Source organism: Rhinolophus sinicus, linkage group LG05 (genome assembly GCF_036562045.2).
Source record: "Rhinolophus sinicus isolate RSC01 linkage group LG05, ASM3656204v1, whole genome shotgun sequence".
Classification (NCBI taxonomy): Eukaryota; Metazoa; Chordata; class Mammalia; order Chiroptera; family Rhinolophidae; genus Rhinolophus; species Rhinolophus sinicus.
The window spans coordinates 37,889,955-37,906,880 of record NC_133755.1 but is presented as its reverse complement, the minus strand read 5'-3'; the positions used below and the strand labels follow the sequence as shown (position 1 = coordinate 37,906,880).

At 41.0% G+C, this 16,926-nt stretch overlaps 1 long non-coding RNA gene across 1 annotated transcript in view; it reads left to right on the top strand.

Annotated features, from left to right (window-relative positions):
• Positions 1-16,926, top strand: part of LOC109439275 (uncharacterized) — a 160,129-nt gene that overhangs the window by 16,139 nt on the left and 127,064 nt on the right. The window lies entirely within an intron of this gene.

The window sequence follows — 16,926 nt, the reverse complement described above, 5'->3', positions numbered from 1 at the left end:
TTATCAGTTCTCGTTAGTTATTATTTATTGTCATCTCACAAAGGCTTTATTTAAATGTAGCAGAAAAAGAAGGAATGTCACTTAGCCTCAGCAGCTTTAAAGCTAGTGACCTGGTCACTGGGTTTTAAGAATTACAGAAACATTTTGATGATCATTGTGGAAACTTCTACCTTCCGGGTGCAGCACAGATAATTTTGGCAGGATCAGCCCTGGGGTGCCAATCTTCTAACACATGAGGAGGCTATGCCCCTTACCAGCTGGGGCCATAGGTAGTCTCTTCCCTGATTTGTGCCCCAGGCTTCTCATCTAGAAAAAGAATAATCTCTCTCTTAGAGGGGAACTGTGTGGCTTAGCTGAGGTGGTGTGGGGACCTGACTGGCCCATAGGAGGAGATCAGAGGATACCAGAGCCCCCTCTCCAGGGGGGCCTAAGTACCCTGTCCGGGCAAACTCCTTAAAATATCAATTTTAGTAAGTGACTCTTTTCGTTAAGATCTCGTGACTTTAAGAATAAAGTAAATAGTCTTCTGCCTGGCATTCACGCCCCTCTAGGATCTAACCCCTGCTGTGTCTTTGCACTGTGACCTCCAGTGCTCCCACCCAAGAGTGGGCGGGGAACTCTTGGAGCTCCAGCCTCTGCCCTGCCTTCTCTCTCAAGTCCATCTCCAAATATACTCCTTGTTCCTGTCTCGGCACCTTTGTTAGCAGACAAAGGTGTTAGCAGCCCTGAGTTCAGACTCTCCTCTGTATCATCAGGATTCTAAGCAGCAAGTAACCGAAATCAGTTCTGGCTGATGTAAGCAGAAAAAGGATTTGCTAAAAAGGAGAGTGAGTCACCATGGAATTGTTGGAGAACTAGGCTGGGAGGCAGTTCAAAGTAACAGCTGAAAGTAATAGCAAACATGAAAGTAATAGCAAACATGAAAGTAACAGTGAACCCAACTCAGAATGACTAAAACAGCAAGGAAATTCAGTTCCCTGTAACAAATTTAAATCCAAAGGCAGGGCAGCCTCAGGGGTGGTTAATTCAGGGACACTGTTATGGATGCCTAGGACCCAGGTCTCTCCATCGCTTTGCTCCTTCCTGGTCTCCTGGTGGGAGCATCACGTCCAGATGCAGAAGAGAGCCCCTCTTTCCCAGTGAGTCAGAATTAGGATTAAATGAATTTCCCAGCATACCTTGGGCAGCCCTCTCCTCATTCTCATTGATCAGGTGGGCATCATATGCCCAGGCATTGACCAATCATTGACAGGGATGTGGATAAATCCGATGGTTTGTCTATATAGTAGGTGGGAGAGCAGATTGGTGCCAGCCCTCTGGGAACAGGATTAGAATTGCCTCCTAAAGGTGGACAGTCATGTGACTTGTGACTAAACACATCCACCGTGCAGCAGGAGCCACGTGGCAGAGAATTCTGAGCGGCTCTCGGCTCACTCACAAGGTCAGCGATGGAATATTCACCGAGTGGAGTGCTACGCAGCTGGCAAAACGAATAACTGCAACAAAGTGGATGAGCTTAACAATATGATATTAAGAGAGAAGGTATGTTTAAAAGTTTATAAGTTGTATAAGCGTGTTTCGTTATTACAAATCTGAAAAAAAAAATCGTACCTTTTAGCAATCATGCCGATGACATAAGCTGCCTATGAAGGAAAGCTGGGAAATGCAGCCCAGATCCAGACAGGGGCCCTTGAGTTGGGGGCGGGGCAAGCCTTTTCCCCGGCTGGGCTCCGTTTTCAACTGCATGGGGTCTTCGTGAGGATGCAGTGAGGCAATTAGGGTGAACGACCGCTTTAGCTTTAGTTATTTTTAATCTAGAACAGTCTCATGTTTAATCTAGAACAGTCTCTTCTCATTTTTCATAATATTGATAAATTTAAGGAGTCTGGGCTGGTTATCTTATAGAATATCACACAATCTGAATTTATGTGATTGTTTCCTCATATTGAGATTCAGATTTAACATATTTGGCAAGAAAACTACTTATGTGATGTTCACACTGTTATTTTTTTTAACTACTTTTATTTTACCTGTAACATACGATCAAATAGTACAGAAATATATAAGGTAGAAATGGAAAGTGCTCAAAAATGCCACCCCCAGAAATAACCAGTATTTACATTTTAGTATAAATGTCATTATATTTTTTTCCTCTGCATATAACAAAATGAAACCATTTTCTACATCATTTTTGTAACTTGATGTTTTTCCTTATTCCCATACCTTGGAATACTTTCTATGTGAGTATATATATAGATCTGCCTCATTCTTTTTAGTGGTTTGTTTCCAGTTTTCAGCTATTGGGAACTATGCTGCAACCATCATCCATGTATATTTGTCTCTGTGTTCTTATGTGAATGTTTCTATGGGTTACATTCCTAGGATTAAAATTTGGGGGTCAACTTTGATATTGCAAAATTGCCACCACAAATCACTATATCAATTAATACACTCACCAACAATGTATGAGAGTGACACTTTCCTCATATCTTGGTATTGCCCTCTATTTAATCTTTACCAGTTGGAAGTGAAAATTGCTATCTCATCATCATTTGAATTTCTAAACTACCGGTATGAGCGAAGTTGAGCATATTTTTATATGTCTCTTTCCTGTTTTTGTTCCTTTTTGTGAACTATCTCTATATATCTTTTGCCTATAAGATTGTCTTTTTCTTATTGATTTGTAAGACTCATTTTTATGTTAAAGTAATTGGCCATTTGTTTTCTGTATGTGTAATACTTATTTTGTCCAGCTAATTGGAGCACCAAGTAACATCCTATAAAACATGTTCCAAAGAATATACCTAACTTAGGAAAAAGGCATCTTTAGATCCTTCTGTTTGAACTTTACATATAGGGAATAAAGCCAGGGCACCTACTTGACTTAAATCTCTATGTGTGAATAAAATATGTTATGTATCCATACACATACATGTGTATACTGTATGTGTAATTGGAAAGTGGTTTTTAAAAACTGTTCTCTGTGGCAATTTTCTTTTTAAAAATATACTGTTAAGATACTTTAAAGTAAAATTCTTAAACTTCTCGGCTGTGGCAGGTTATAAGATAGAAGCAGAAATTGTTTGAAGCTATTATAGAAATAGGCTGTAGATAATTAAGTCCCGTATCCACAGCTGGCCAAATCCCCCACCCCACCCCCACCCCCGCTATCCACCCCCGCAACCCAGCCATGGCTGTACATAATTTGGAACTCATCGCTCTAGAAGGTGTCAGGAAGCTCTGATAAGAAGAGCATCTTCAGAATATAGACTCCGTCCACTTAATTTTCTCCCACCTTGAACTGCTGGTTTCAGTTCCGTGATTGCTCATTGGCAGGTTGTAGATTGCACCATTAAGTGTACTATGGGCCTAAATTCAATCTTTAGAAATCTTTCCAAACAAAAATGACAAGTGGGCCAAAGTTTCTTTGTTTTGTCTCTTCTATCCCAACCAAGTTGGATTCCTTTCCTCACAATTTGGATCATCTTATTGCGTTTCACATGAGCAAGACTGTCAGCTTCAGAAATGCCTAATTTGGTGATAGTGAATTATGTTCAGCATTTTTACAGTGTTCTCCTTAATCATCTCTCCCAATTCACTGGCCGTGCTGGCTCTGTGCCTGGTACAAAAATTAAAGATTAGTTAACAGAATGCACTACTTACATTGCCGCCAGCTCAATTCAGGGCATATGATTAACTTTCTTACCTCCCATAAGTACTACCTTCACTCCTCTGGCCTAAAAGTAACACAGTTCCTTCTTATTCAACACTGTTGACGTCTCTGTAGAAAGAAACAGGAAGTCTCCAACTTTTGATACTCCAGAGCTGGATTTGTCAGCATACTGGAATATATTCAGTCTCCAGTAATAAAACATTTTCATATGTTGCTAGAGGGAGTTAGAATACATTTCCTCTGAGTTTGATTTCACACGTGTAGGTGGTCCATGAGGGCAAAAGTAAGATATCCTCCCTCAGCCAACAACACAACCAAGAAATAGGAAATAGGGAAACAAATACATTTTCTGAGTGTTAAACTCTGAAATCAACACATAGTGGCACTGGGCAAAGATATTTAAAGTTTCCTTAAAAGGGCAGAAATCAATGATCTATCCTATGCCTTTAAGGCTGCCAAGCATAAAAGAATATTCAAAGAAAAAAAGAATATGCACATTATTTGAAAGGAAACATAGAAATGTGACATGGCACCTTTTTCGGTTGGTATATAATACAGATATATTCATTTTGTTTCATCATTGCTATTCCTTCCATCTGTATTTTTTCCCATAAGAGATACTCACTAGAATAAAAATGTTTTTTCTTTTATTTTTTTAAGTGCTTCAGTTGCTAACATTGTGGATCTGCTTCAGAGCTGTGATTAAATACACTCATCTGACTTGGTTGGCACAGAAGCTCCTATGCCTACTCAATTTGTTAAGCTACAGCTGAAATATTTTGATAAGAAAAAACAGGAAACAGCTCTACAAATAAGCAAAGGTACATTCAGGGTGGAATCAAAACTTTTCCTTCATGGGAAATAAACTGGACATATCTGTTTTCTTTTGAGCAGAGAAGAGCTGGCATAGAATATGGCTTATTGCACCCCTGATAAATTCATTTAAATTAGGTCTTATGGATGAAAATAGTGACTATCATATCCTTTGGTTTGACTCCTCAGCAGCTGTCCAGCAAACCAAGCCTCATAAACAGAACGTTGAGAAAAATATTTCTGCAACTTCATGGACACACCCATAACACACAATGGTCTCCTCACGCCCTGGACTTACTTACACATTCATTCTGTAGCACACAGCAAACAGTCAGTAATCAAAATACATGTTGATTTGATTGTACCACAAGAATATTTGTCTTAGCTAACCATCTGTAAAGTGTTTCATTTATCTCTTAAAAACTGCTAATGGCTAGAGGTTTTGACTGAATTTTGACAATCAGATTAGATGTTCCCCTACCACCCCACCAGTTATAAGAAAAAAAAAAAAAAACCCGACTACACTCCTCATTCTTCTAATTTGAGTGATTGTGGCATGATTACTTTATTTGCTTTTCATACTTTGCAGAGGAATTTAAATAGCTCAGATGTTTAACTCTTGAAAAAGTGTTTGCTAGCCATACACAGAAACTACTTCCTTTCAGAAGCGTCACAGGGATGTTGATAATTTACACGTATTGCTGGGCTTGTTCAGCATAGCATGCAAACTGACTTACATATTTTCACCATGCCTCAAATAGTATCTTAAAAACAAAGGCGTCACTCATGCCAATCAAAGCAGGTACCCTCGTTGGCAACACTGTGGTGCTGCTTTTCCTTACTAACTTTTTTTTATATGTTAAAACAGTCCCATTGCTATAATGTAGCAGTGGTGTATATGGTCAGAACCACCAAACACAAATAAAAGATGGTCAGGGCACCACTCCCTGGCTGTCCTTACAACTCAGAAATGTTGACCATAAGGAGAAGGGGACTCCAAAGCAAAGGCCTCGACAGAAACCATGGCCACAGGGATTTAGTGTGGTCACTCCTTATAGGCCCTGGGGAATAGCTGTGTGACCAGCCTCAAACCACAGTGATGCCAACAAACTTGTGGAGTCCATTACTGATATCATACCTGAGCACAGGTAGGAAAACATTTAGGCAGAATTCAGGTAAATGGATTTTTAGGCGACAACTTTGGAATAGGCCTGCCATTCCCCAGGACCACCACCCTGACAAAAACCCTCTCCAGCTGTTTACTGCTGTCTGAAATTGCCTTGTTTCTTTGGCTTAGGACTTCCTTCAGTCTTTTTAAAACGAAAATATTTGAGAGGGGTATAATACTGTGTGCTGTTGTTCTTCGTTACTTGTGCCTTAATGCAAATAAAGCATAGTCTGTTTCTAAGATAAAATATGTCTATAGAGCATGGGGCTGTAGGAAGAACCTGCCCCCAATGGGTCCTTGGGGAGAAGATGATACTGAAGTGAAGAGCTAGGGGCTTGATGACTGATGCTTTGCTAATGGCCTCCCTGGTACCCTCCTTAAGTTTCACTCTGGAGAACTTTGGTATCTAAGCTGCCTGCTGGTGATCCCTTACAAAGTTGAAGCAAACTTTGGAGTGAGCGGCTTGTGTGCTGAGCAAAAGAAAGAATTGTTGATTCACTGAGGCAGCGTCGTGTAGCAGAAAGCAATGGGACTTGAGGTTTGGAAACCCCTTTGTAGTTCTCTGCGGCTTATAGGTCCCGTGCAATCAAATATCCTTTTATGGAGGTTCAGTCCTCTCTCAATATTTGCAAAATTAGCATTTCAAGTTAATTCCCAAACCCAGCCCAGCCCAGAGAGCCTGCCAATGCACAGGGCTGCAGAAATTCTTCCATAGCAAGGAATGGCAATTGGTGCATCTCAGGAGAAGGGCCAACCTCCCTCCCCCATGCCTCCCTCGCTGCCACTACTGTGTCTCTGCCCAGAGATTTAAGATTTGTTTTGCACCTTTATGAGTGGATCTCAAAGCCCTTTACAGACAAGAATGAGGGTTATCCCAGGACACTACTCTTAGTTTGTATTCATCAGATTACACTTGGCCAAAGCAACAGTCGCAGTTGGAAGCAGGAACAGGCTTCATACTTCCTAAGAAGTCTGGTAGGGATTTTGAAATCACAGGATGAATCTGGAGTATGAAGCAACTCTCAAAGTAACTAAACAATGTGACAGAGGTGTGTCTTACTATGATCTACACACTGCACGTGATGTTTCCTTTAATCTAATTGGCCAGATGGTGGTATTGGGCAGTGGATAATACTAACAACAGTAACAGCCACAACTAAAGTTTACATGCTCCAGACACTGTTCCTAAAGCTTTTACATACATTAATTGATAACAACCCATAAGACAGATGCTATTAGTATCCTCGCATTTGACAGATGAGAAAACTGAGGCACAGAGAGTAACTCAGAGAGTAACTGAGGCACATTAAGTAACTTGCCGAAGGGCACATAACAATATTACAACTAAATACATTTTAAATTCTCAAAATAACTGCTACTGTTTTTGCCTTCATTTCAACTAAGGAAATTGGGGCTCAGAGACCTAAAGTAACTTATTTGAGTTCACACAGTGTTGAAGTGGTTGTATGGGCCACCCCTAACATTTGGGAGGTCTGGAGCAAGACTACAACAGGAACCCGTATTCCATGGCAAAAGTTATACATGAAGTTAACAGGTAAATAAAATACGTTCTCTCCTCCTGCTTTGAAAAACAAACCTTCATAACAACTTGGAAGGCCAGACTCAAATTTAGGATTCTCAGACTTCTTGGTCTGAGCCAGTAAGAGGTGGTGCACAGATTGCTATGCCCCGATCCTGGGCCTGGTGCCCTTCTCTTCCCACCCCTGAAACTCATATATCTATACTCCAGGCATCATCCAACTCGTGTCCATACTCTCAAGAAACAGCTGTCCCTCAGCCACCCTGAAATCTAAGGAGTAGACACCCTTGGGAGGACACGCCTAGGAAGAGGTGTGCACAGGTCCTGGAAGCAGGCTTAAGGCCGTCACAGGGAATTCTGGTGTCCCAGTACCTGGAGCATGGTCTAGACGGGGGAGATGGGCTGGGGGGGCATGATCCCTTGACCTGGTGGCCTCTTCACTCCATGGGATGGAGCATGCCTGAGGAGGACCACAGTCAGGCCCTGTAGATCCTCAGGGCCCAGGGCAGAGACACCTCTTGCCTGGGTCTGAGGGGAGCCCTGGTGGTAGTACCAGGGCTGTAAACATGTCTGCCCAACTCCAACGTCCTTGCCCTACTGAACCACCATTAATGCCATCTCTCTGCTTCTGCCCTTGGTTTTCATGTCACTGGGACTCGAAGTGGTAGAGGAACACCATTGGAAGGAGGGAACTCTAAGAGTGGGGGGCACAGTGGGTGAGGGGAAAGAGTGGGAGGGAGTTCCCCTCACGCACTCCTACACTTCCCCTTTTCCACTGGGCCCTGCCTCTGGCAGCTGGCCAGGGCTGCAGAAACACTGCCCAGAGCCAATCCAAGTGGTGACCACACCCTTTCCTTGTTTATGGACACAAAGCAGGGAGAAACTAGGAACCGCCTTGGAAATGATTCTTTCAGAAACTGTTAATTCTCTCTTACTCTGGAAGATAAGACTTCTGAAAAAATAAATTGCCTAGAGAAAAGACCTTTTGCTTCCTTCAGACTTTAGGACAGCCATGGGGCCTGCCTGCCTAGCCAGTCCTTGCTACTGCAGTCACTTCCTGGCACCTGGCATGGGCTATTTACATGGATTTAGGAGGGATCCTGTCAACCTGTCCAGGCTTCTAAATTTAGTTTCCATACATAAATGCAATTTCCTGTGTTAACTATCAAAATTTTCCACAGGCTTAATTTTGTATTGTTGATGCTCAAATGTCATCTTTCACGGTGTCCTGCTTCCTTTTTTAAAGAGCTACGTAACACCCCCACTAACCCACAGCTTGTAAGCCCCTGGTGTTCAGAGCTAACATTCCAGCTGGCTATGGCTGTGAGGACTGGACTCAGTTGTACCTTTGCTTCTTTTCCAAGGCACTAGGGGAGTAAAGACAGACCTCCTGCCTGAATACCAGAGCACTCACGTCATAGTCCTGGGGTTTCAGAAACCCACCCAAACCAGGATGAACAAAACGTGGTGTTTTGTCATAAAGAGCAGGTTAGACTTGGGCAGAGAATATAACAGATCTTTCCAGAGAACTGGAGATGATTTATTGTATCTCTTCTTTATCCCTGCCGTCCACTTTTCTATGCTTTCCCATGCCCTTCCTCCCTAAATGGCCAGGCTGTAGCCCTACAGTTCCTCTCCTTTGGAGTACTAGCTTCACTGCAGCCCAATAACAAACAGAGCATCTGATTGGCCCAGCTTAAGTCATGTATCTATGTCTGGTCCAATTGTCTGTGGCTCAAGAGGATGGATGGTATCAGAGACTGTACAAATAAGCCTGTAGGTTGGATTCTTGGGGTGGAGTAGGTGAGAGGCTCTCATTGAAGAGGGGGTGGGCAAATGCCCTAAAGGCAGGCCTAGGTTCACTATCTAGATTGTACATATATTTAAAATGGACTACTACCTCTTTACCTTTGCCTTAACTTTTTTTTTGGGGGGGTGGTGAGGTGGAAAATATTGGGAAACTGTGTTTCTCCAGGGCCCATCAGATCCAAGTGATTGTCCTTCAATCTAGTTGTGGAGGGTGCAGCTCAACTCCAAGTCCAGTCGCCGTTTTCAAGCTTTAGTTGCAGGGGGCACAGCCCACCGTCCCATATGGGAATTGAACTGGCAACCTTGTTGTTGAGAGCTCGTGCTCTAACCAACCGAGCCATCTGGAAGCTCAGTGACAGCTCATTGTCTTCAATCTAGTTGTGGAGGGCGCAGCTCACTGGCCCATGTGGGAATCGAACTGGCAACCCTGCTGTTCTAACCAACTGAGCCATTGGCCGCCCCTGCCTTAACTTTTTTGAATGATAAGCATTTTGAGGTCATGTTTCACATCTGTGCTTGTTCTGTTGCAAATAGTTCACCCTTATTTACCAGGAATCATCATCATGGCAATATCCTTATCATCCTACCTCTCATCATTAATACCTTTTCTGGCTTTCTATGCTGGAGTAATACCTGATACCCAAACTCAGAAATAGGAAGAAACATTGTTCAGAATCGAATATGATCACTACTTAGCCTTTCGCCTGGTTGAAGCCTGTTTGGAACTTGTATAGAAAATGACTATTGTCAACTTGGTTCACTTTTTAGGCCCTCAGCCCAATCACAGCTTTCACTGCACTTACTTGACTTGTCTAATATGTAAAACAATAGTCTATTCTACACTCTAAAATATCATAAACCTCTCAGTTCATAAATCCCAGACCGGGATATCTGAGGAATTTTTGGCAGATCCACCAAGAAACATGGCCAATCTAGATGTTAGAGGAATTTCTTGAGTTTCAAGCCAACCAAGAACATTAACACTTCACCCATATTCCAGAGGAATGCAATCATTTTGTAAAGTTGGACAGTCTTTGGGGAATGGGCAATATGACTATTATATATTTTAAGAAACGTGTATTTGGTTTCCCTGACATTTATGTTCATGGGGAACAAAGCCCTCATTGCAAACTGAATTTGGAGCATGGTATATAGTCTGTGCTGCCAGATTAGTTTCATTTGAAAAAAAAAAAATTCTTGCTAGCATGACTAGAGAAAAATTCTGTACCCAAATCAGGATGTAAGCTAGATTTCGTTAATCCCTTTATTCATTCATTCCTGTTCACCGGACACTAGATGCTGCATATGCTGCGAATGCTGCAATAAAGGACACAATCTTTGTCTTTATCACATCACAATCCAGCAGCGAAGACAGATTTATAAACCACAAATGACAGTGCAATGTACTATGGGTGATAAGTACATAGAACGTTGAGGGAGGAAAGAGCAGGGACTCCTAACTTATCCTAGGTGAGGTGGGGTGAGAGAAAACTTCCTGGTGGGGAATGAAGCCTGAGCTGATTTCTAAACTTTAAAAGGAGTCAACCAACTGGATGAAATGGGTGAAATGGGAAGGGTATGCAGGCAGGGGGGAGAACGTGAACGAGCATGATACAGTGTGGGTACTGATGATGGCTTGTTTAGGCTGGAGTTTAGGCCAGGAGTATTATAGACAGAGCTGGAAAGGTTGGCCTGGGACCAGGTCACAAAGGGCTTTAGACCAGGCTGAAGTATTGGGACTTTATTCTGGGATGATCCGGAGTCTTCAGAGTATTTCTTTTTTAAGAAAAATTTTTATTGAAGTGTAAAATATATGCAGAAACATGCACGTGTCATAAATATCCAGCTTAATGAATTTTCATGAACTGAATACAGCTGCGCAGCCTGAAACTATATCATAATGTAACCAGAACCCTGGAAGCCCTGTTTTGTTCCTTTTCAGTCACTACTTCCTTCTCCAAGAGGGACCACCAGCCTGACTTCTAACATGATAGATTTTCTTTGCCTTTTTTGGAACATGATTTAAGCGGATTTTTAAAGCATGTGCTTTCATGTGTCTGGCTCTTATCAGCCAGCCTTATGTTTCTGAGCATCATCCGTTCTGTCATGTGATGTAGTTCATTCAATCTCATGGTTGTATAATATTCCATGTATGAATTTGCCATAATTTATTTATCCTTTCTATTATGTATCAACATCTGAGTTCTTTCCAGCTTGGGGTTATTATGAGTAGTGCTGCTGTGCCTGTTCTTGTACACGTCTTTTGGTGAGTATATGTGTGCATTTCCACTGGCTAAAATACCTAGGAGTGGAATCTCTGGGTCATAAGCTAAGTATGTATTCAGATCGTTTGGATTCTGCCAGTTTTACAAAGTGATTGGACTAATTTAAAGTCTCTGCAGTAGTATATAAGAGTTCCAGTTTCCAACAATTGATATTGTTTGTCTTTTTCATTTTAACCATTTTGGTGTGAGTGTGTGTGTGTGTGTAGTCATTGTGGACTGAATTGTGCCCCCAACCCCAAACTCATATGCTGAAGCCCTAACCCCAAATTGACTGTATTTGGAATTAGAACCTTTATGGAGATAATTAAGGTTAAATGAGGTCATAAAAGTGGGGCTCTAATCTGATAGGACTGGTGTCCATATAAGAAGAGGAAGAGACTCCAGATATCTATCTATTTATCTCTCGGTCTATCTATCTCCCTCCCGCCCCCTCTCCACACGTACAAAGGAAAGGCCCTGTGAAGGCACACTGAGAAGGCAGCTATTTGCAGGTCCGAAAGAGAGTCCTCTCCAGAAACCAACTCTGCTGACACCTTGATCGTGAACTTCCAGCCTACAGAACTGTGATAAAATACATGTCTGTCGTTTAAGCCATCCAGTCTGTGGTATCTTGTTATGGCAGCCCAAGCAGACTAATAGAGTAGCGGGGGGGAAATAGAGTAGTGGAATCACATTGTAGCTTTAATTTGTATGTTATTCCTCAAGGTGTTTTAAGTAAAGAGGGAAGTTGTCAGATTTGTACTTTAGCTGCAGGATTAGAAACAATGAGAAGGCTAAAGGAATAATCTAGGCAAGACTTTATGAGAGCCGGAACAAACTCAGGCCATTTGGGTTGGATAGAAAGGGTTAGGTTAATAAATAGGAAACAGAATTGGCATATCAATTAGAAGTGGGGAGTAAAGGAGAGGGAGGTGCCGATATAGCATTTTGTCTAAGAGTGGACCTGGAGTCAGACTACGTAAACTCAAACCTGGGCTTCATCACTTACTGTCTGTGTAATCTTGAGCTACATATTTTACCATATTAAACTTCCGTTATGTCACCTATAAATTAATTAATAAAAACAATAACTTCCTTCTAGAGTTACTATGAAGACTGAGATAATGTAAAGTACCTGTTTGGAAAATAAACTATTATAAACCAATCCCAAATATATTTGATTCAACCTTGATTAAAATTAAAGTTAAAACCAGAGGCTACAATTTATTTATCAAAATGTGTTATTTATTACTATTAAACTTGCATGAATGAGAAAAATTTGTTTAAGTTTGACAAACACTTGTTTTCTATTATTTCTTTGTGAATACATAAAATTGTGGAATACATGTGAATATTGTATCTTATTCTAAATGCAATATCTTAGTGAATATGAAAATGTACTTTATTGAGGATGATGACAAGATTACATCTTTTAGGTTTCTTCACTCATATTTAGCTGATGAAAAGCATAGGAGAAAATATTCAGAAAGTCCTTAAAGCCATCGTTGGTCCAGTCCAGGGCAAGGGATTAGTAAATCAAAGCTGTATTTACATGACTTGTGACTGATTGTACGTGGTAGGTCAAAGAATACAGAATGACTCCCAGTTTTCAGGCTTAGGTGTCAGGGTAGATGTCCTGACATAGATGGAAAAGATGGAAATGAATGTAATCCAAGGAAATACCCTGACCCCACTAGCCTGTGACGACAACACAGTTATTCTTCCTTGCTATACTAAATTCTTGCAGCATACAGCCTGCATGGAACTACTTCCTGGGGACCAGCTGCTGTCAGTGTCCTATCAGTTATTTCTGAGAGTGTCTTGGAGCGCCTCTCAGTTGAACTACAGAACAAGTCCCTTGGGTTCTTCCCCTCTAACCTTATAATCTTGCTGCTTGGCTGCTGCTGCTGCTACTGTTGATGCCCTTCTGAGATCCCCACTCTGTGGGATTAGCTGATTTATGAGTGACTGCTGTCTGTGGATCTCCATTCCAGCCTTGGAAATGGGATGTCCCCTCTTGAAACTAACCAGGTCCACAATTGCTGCCTCAGTCTGGTATCTCCAGAAATTGGCCCTTTTCTGCCTTGCCGTTTCAGCCTCCATGTTGCTGCTAGATCAGAAACGTGGTGTTACCATTCACTGCCTCCACGTAATAGCAGCAGTTCCTCTGCTAGTAGAACCATTCTAGGTTTCTTCCTACCTCAGATTCAGATTTAGTTGGTCTTAGGCCCTAACTCTTTCTCTCCTCCAGTTCAAAGAATTCCCCACCTCTCATTTCTTTTCCCAATAGAAACCACTTCACAGGATGATTGAGCAGAAACATCCATTTCTGCCAGTAAAAACTGCATCCACAAGCATGTGGTCTTGCTCCATTGCTCAAAAGATGCATTCACACAGTAATTCAAGGTTAGCACATTTCTCATAGGCTGGGTCACTCACTCTCATCCATAGTTACCTTGATATACTGCGAATTAGGAAAAGATTTATAGGAAGATTGTTTGTTCATTTTGCCCTTGATGATGTTGATAAGATGTGACATTCAAGTGGATTTGACTCTGGAACAAAGGCATGTGCGTGCAAGGGAGTGGGGAGAGAGACTTCAGAACATAGGTAAGGTGGTAGTAGAAGGGATGGGTGTGATGGTGCGCTAGAACTGGCTCATATAGCTTGTAATCGCCAACCTTGTGCATCAATTCCCAGCTCCACAATGATTGGTAGCTTGAAATCAGCAGTGATCAGAGTATTACACCACAGAAATCAGCAAACACTAAAAGCTGAACTTTTTTAATCCTTTCATTTGTTAATATTTACTGCACAATATTGTGGGCTGAAGGTGAAATCATCTAAGGAGAGCAAATACAGTGAGAGAGGAAAAGGTCTGAGAAGGAGTGCTAAGGAAGTAAAATGTAGGGAGTGGACAGAGAAAGAAGAGTTGTAAAATTGAGCAAGAAGAAGCACCCAGGATGCAGCAAAAAGTTGTGCTTTTTATAGACACTGAGGGAGGAGAGTTCACAGAGTAACTCTGTGGGATATGTGTCTCAAGCTATCCATAAATAAGGTCAGATTATGTGATGGAGACCAATTGATTAAAGATGGTTATTCTTATTTTTAAGCTATTTTAACTGTTCTGAAAAGCCATTTAAAGCAATCAAAAGGACTGCTTCATGGTCAAGCCAGTAAGTGGTTAAGGTTACTGAAATAACAAGCCAAGTGTTTTTAAATCTAGTTGTTTTCATCATTTCAACAACGGAAAGATGTAGCCATTTTATTCTTGGGCAAGAGACCTATTCAAACTTTCTGCCCAGTCACACAGATTATTATTTTGAAACTAGAAAAGACCCTAATTATCTAGCTAAGGAAATTAAAGTTCAGAGAAGGTAAGTGAAATAGCGTGACCACAATCAACACACAGCTAGCTGCTGTGACAGGCAGAGTGAAGCCACATCTCCCAACTCCTCTCTCTTGCTGTCCTCACCTCTTCCCAGAGACTATCCCTTATAAGTGAAAGACTAACATGAGTTCAGCTGAAGTGTATCTTGAAGCAAAAATGTCAGGAGTATTTGCAACCTTTTAATTAAAATTCAAATAAATCAGGGTCACTGGGTATTTCCTTCTACTTGGGGACATATCTCCAATAGCACACAGGATTTTAGACCACGATGGGCTCTGACTGCCATAATCAAGGGAAATTGTTTTCAAGATGTTTTCAAGAGGAGCGCGTTGGGTGGACGTTCTCTTTTCCAGGAAGCTTGGTACCAACTTCCTTTGCTTGTCCTGAGTACCAGGAAAAGCTTGACTGTTGCATCAAAAGATAAGATTTTGAATCTGCCTGAGTACCAGAAAAGACTGCTTGTTGCATCAAAAGATAAGATTTTGAATCTTATTCTAAATCCCAAATATTATATAGTATTTATTTAAAATATGGCAATTTCTACTAGCACTAAGTCGGAAGAATAACTGGTTTTATTGAGAATTCAAATCTAGCCACTGGTATTATTTTCCACTTAAGCTCTTCATGCGACCTGTGTGGCTCACAGTATCAGCTTACTGAACAGCCTCATTTCCTGCCTGCTGTTCAAAAGCTCAAAGGACACCCCCATGGCTTAAGGAGTGTGTGGGAGAAAATTCTGGTTCTTTTCCTCATCAGAGGGGATAGTGGGGAGGACAGCTGCTAATTGAGTTTTCTTATTTTTCGACTCGAGTGGATTATGTGGCTGCCCCCTGCAGAGCTAGAGTTCCAAATTGGAACCATAATGATTCCTCTTATATTGTTGTTTATCTAGTGAGTCAAGCACTGAGTCCCTGTTTACTGTCCTCCAGGAACCTGGAGGTCAATTAAATGAAAGAACACTTAGTCCTTATTGTTATTTGCTTATATATATGACTCCAGTCACCCAATGCTCCCCCTGGGCCCTAAATTATTAATTTCTTAAAATGGTATCCAGTGGCCTATGACATATGTCCCAGTCACCCCCGCTTCTTTCAGATACTGGCTGGCTAATGCCCCCGTGGTGCAGAGTATTTCTCTCCTCCCTTAACAAGTTTGTTTCCAATTACTATCCGTATTCTCTGTGAGCAGATTTTCCTCTTCTATGTGAATTAAGCCATCTAAGGAAATTATTCACATTTCCATTTTCAAAATATATTCTCCTTCTCGTGGGTGTTATTCCTGAATAAATTGGTTCAGCGGTAAATGTGAATAATGCTTGACATCATCTGCCTTGCTTGATTTTGTTTTCAGTAGACTAAATGGTTTTTTTCAATTGTCTCTGTTATTTGTGCCTTTTAATCTTAATTCTTTAAAAAATACCTATTTTCAAAACAATTTACAGTAAAATGTAAGGAAATTCTACTTTGTATTCTATGGAATGTAGCCATGATACTAGATGTCTTAGTCATTGGTTTCAATAGGTACCATATACTAATTTACATATTAAAATTCTTTTGATCCACTAATTTCTTCCTTATGCATATACACACACGCACAGATACACACACACACATATTAATTTATTTATTATTTTCAGGTATCTTACCTTTTTTCTTTTTTTTTTCTTTTTGGTATGCCTAGTCTTATAACTGGTTAATGTATGGGAAAAATTCTAGGTAAATTTTAATGCCAGGTATCTCAGGTCACCTATTCACCTACACGTTTCAATACCCTTGTAGAGAATAGTTATTGGAGCGCTTTACTTGGTCATAGACATGTAGAGACGTACAGGCTTGGGAAACTTGTCAGTGATTGCTCATTGACCTTGAACCTCACTTAAGTCAGTGGTTCCCCATAATGTCAATGGTGACATTTCTAAAGGACCATGGTGCAATGGGAGAAATAAAGTCAATAGAGGAAGTTTTCATAAAACCAAATTTATTCAATTTTTAAAAACTGAAATTTACATCTTTTCTGTTTTTTCAGAAATTAAATGTCCATTATTTTATAATGTGTTGGTGACAGTAGATGATAACTTTCCCCCTAATATCTTTACTTGGCAAAATAAAATGATTATGTTTTCACTTAAAGTTTTTTCTGGACACTGAAGGATTATTTGGAATCTCAGTGTCTGGAAAATGAACAATTTACTTCCTTGTGTTCTTCTTTTTGCTTACCTCCCATCCCCCCACACCCCAATCCTCTGTTCTCCTCACCATCCCGATGGCG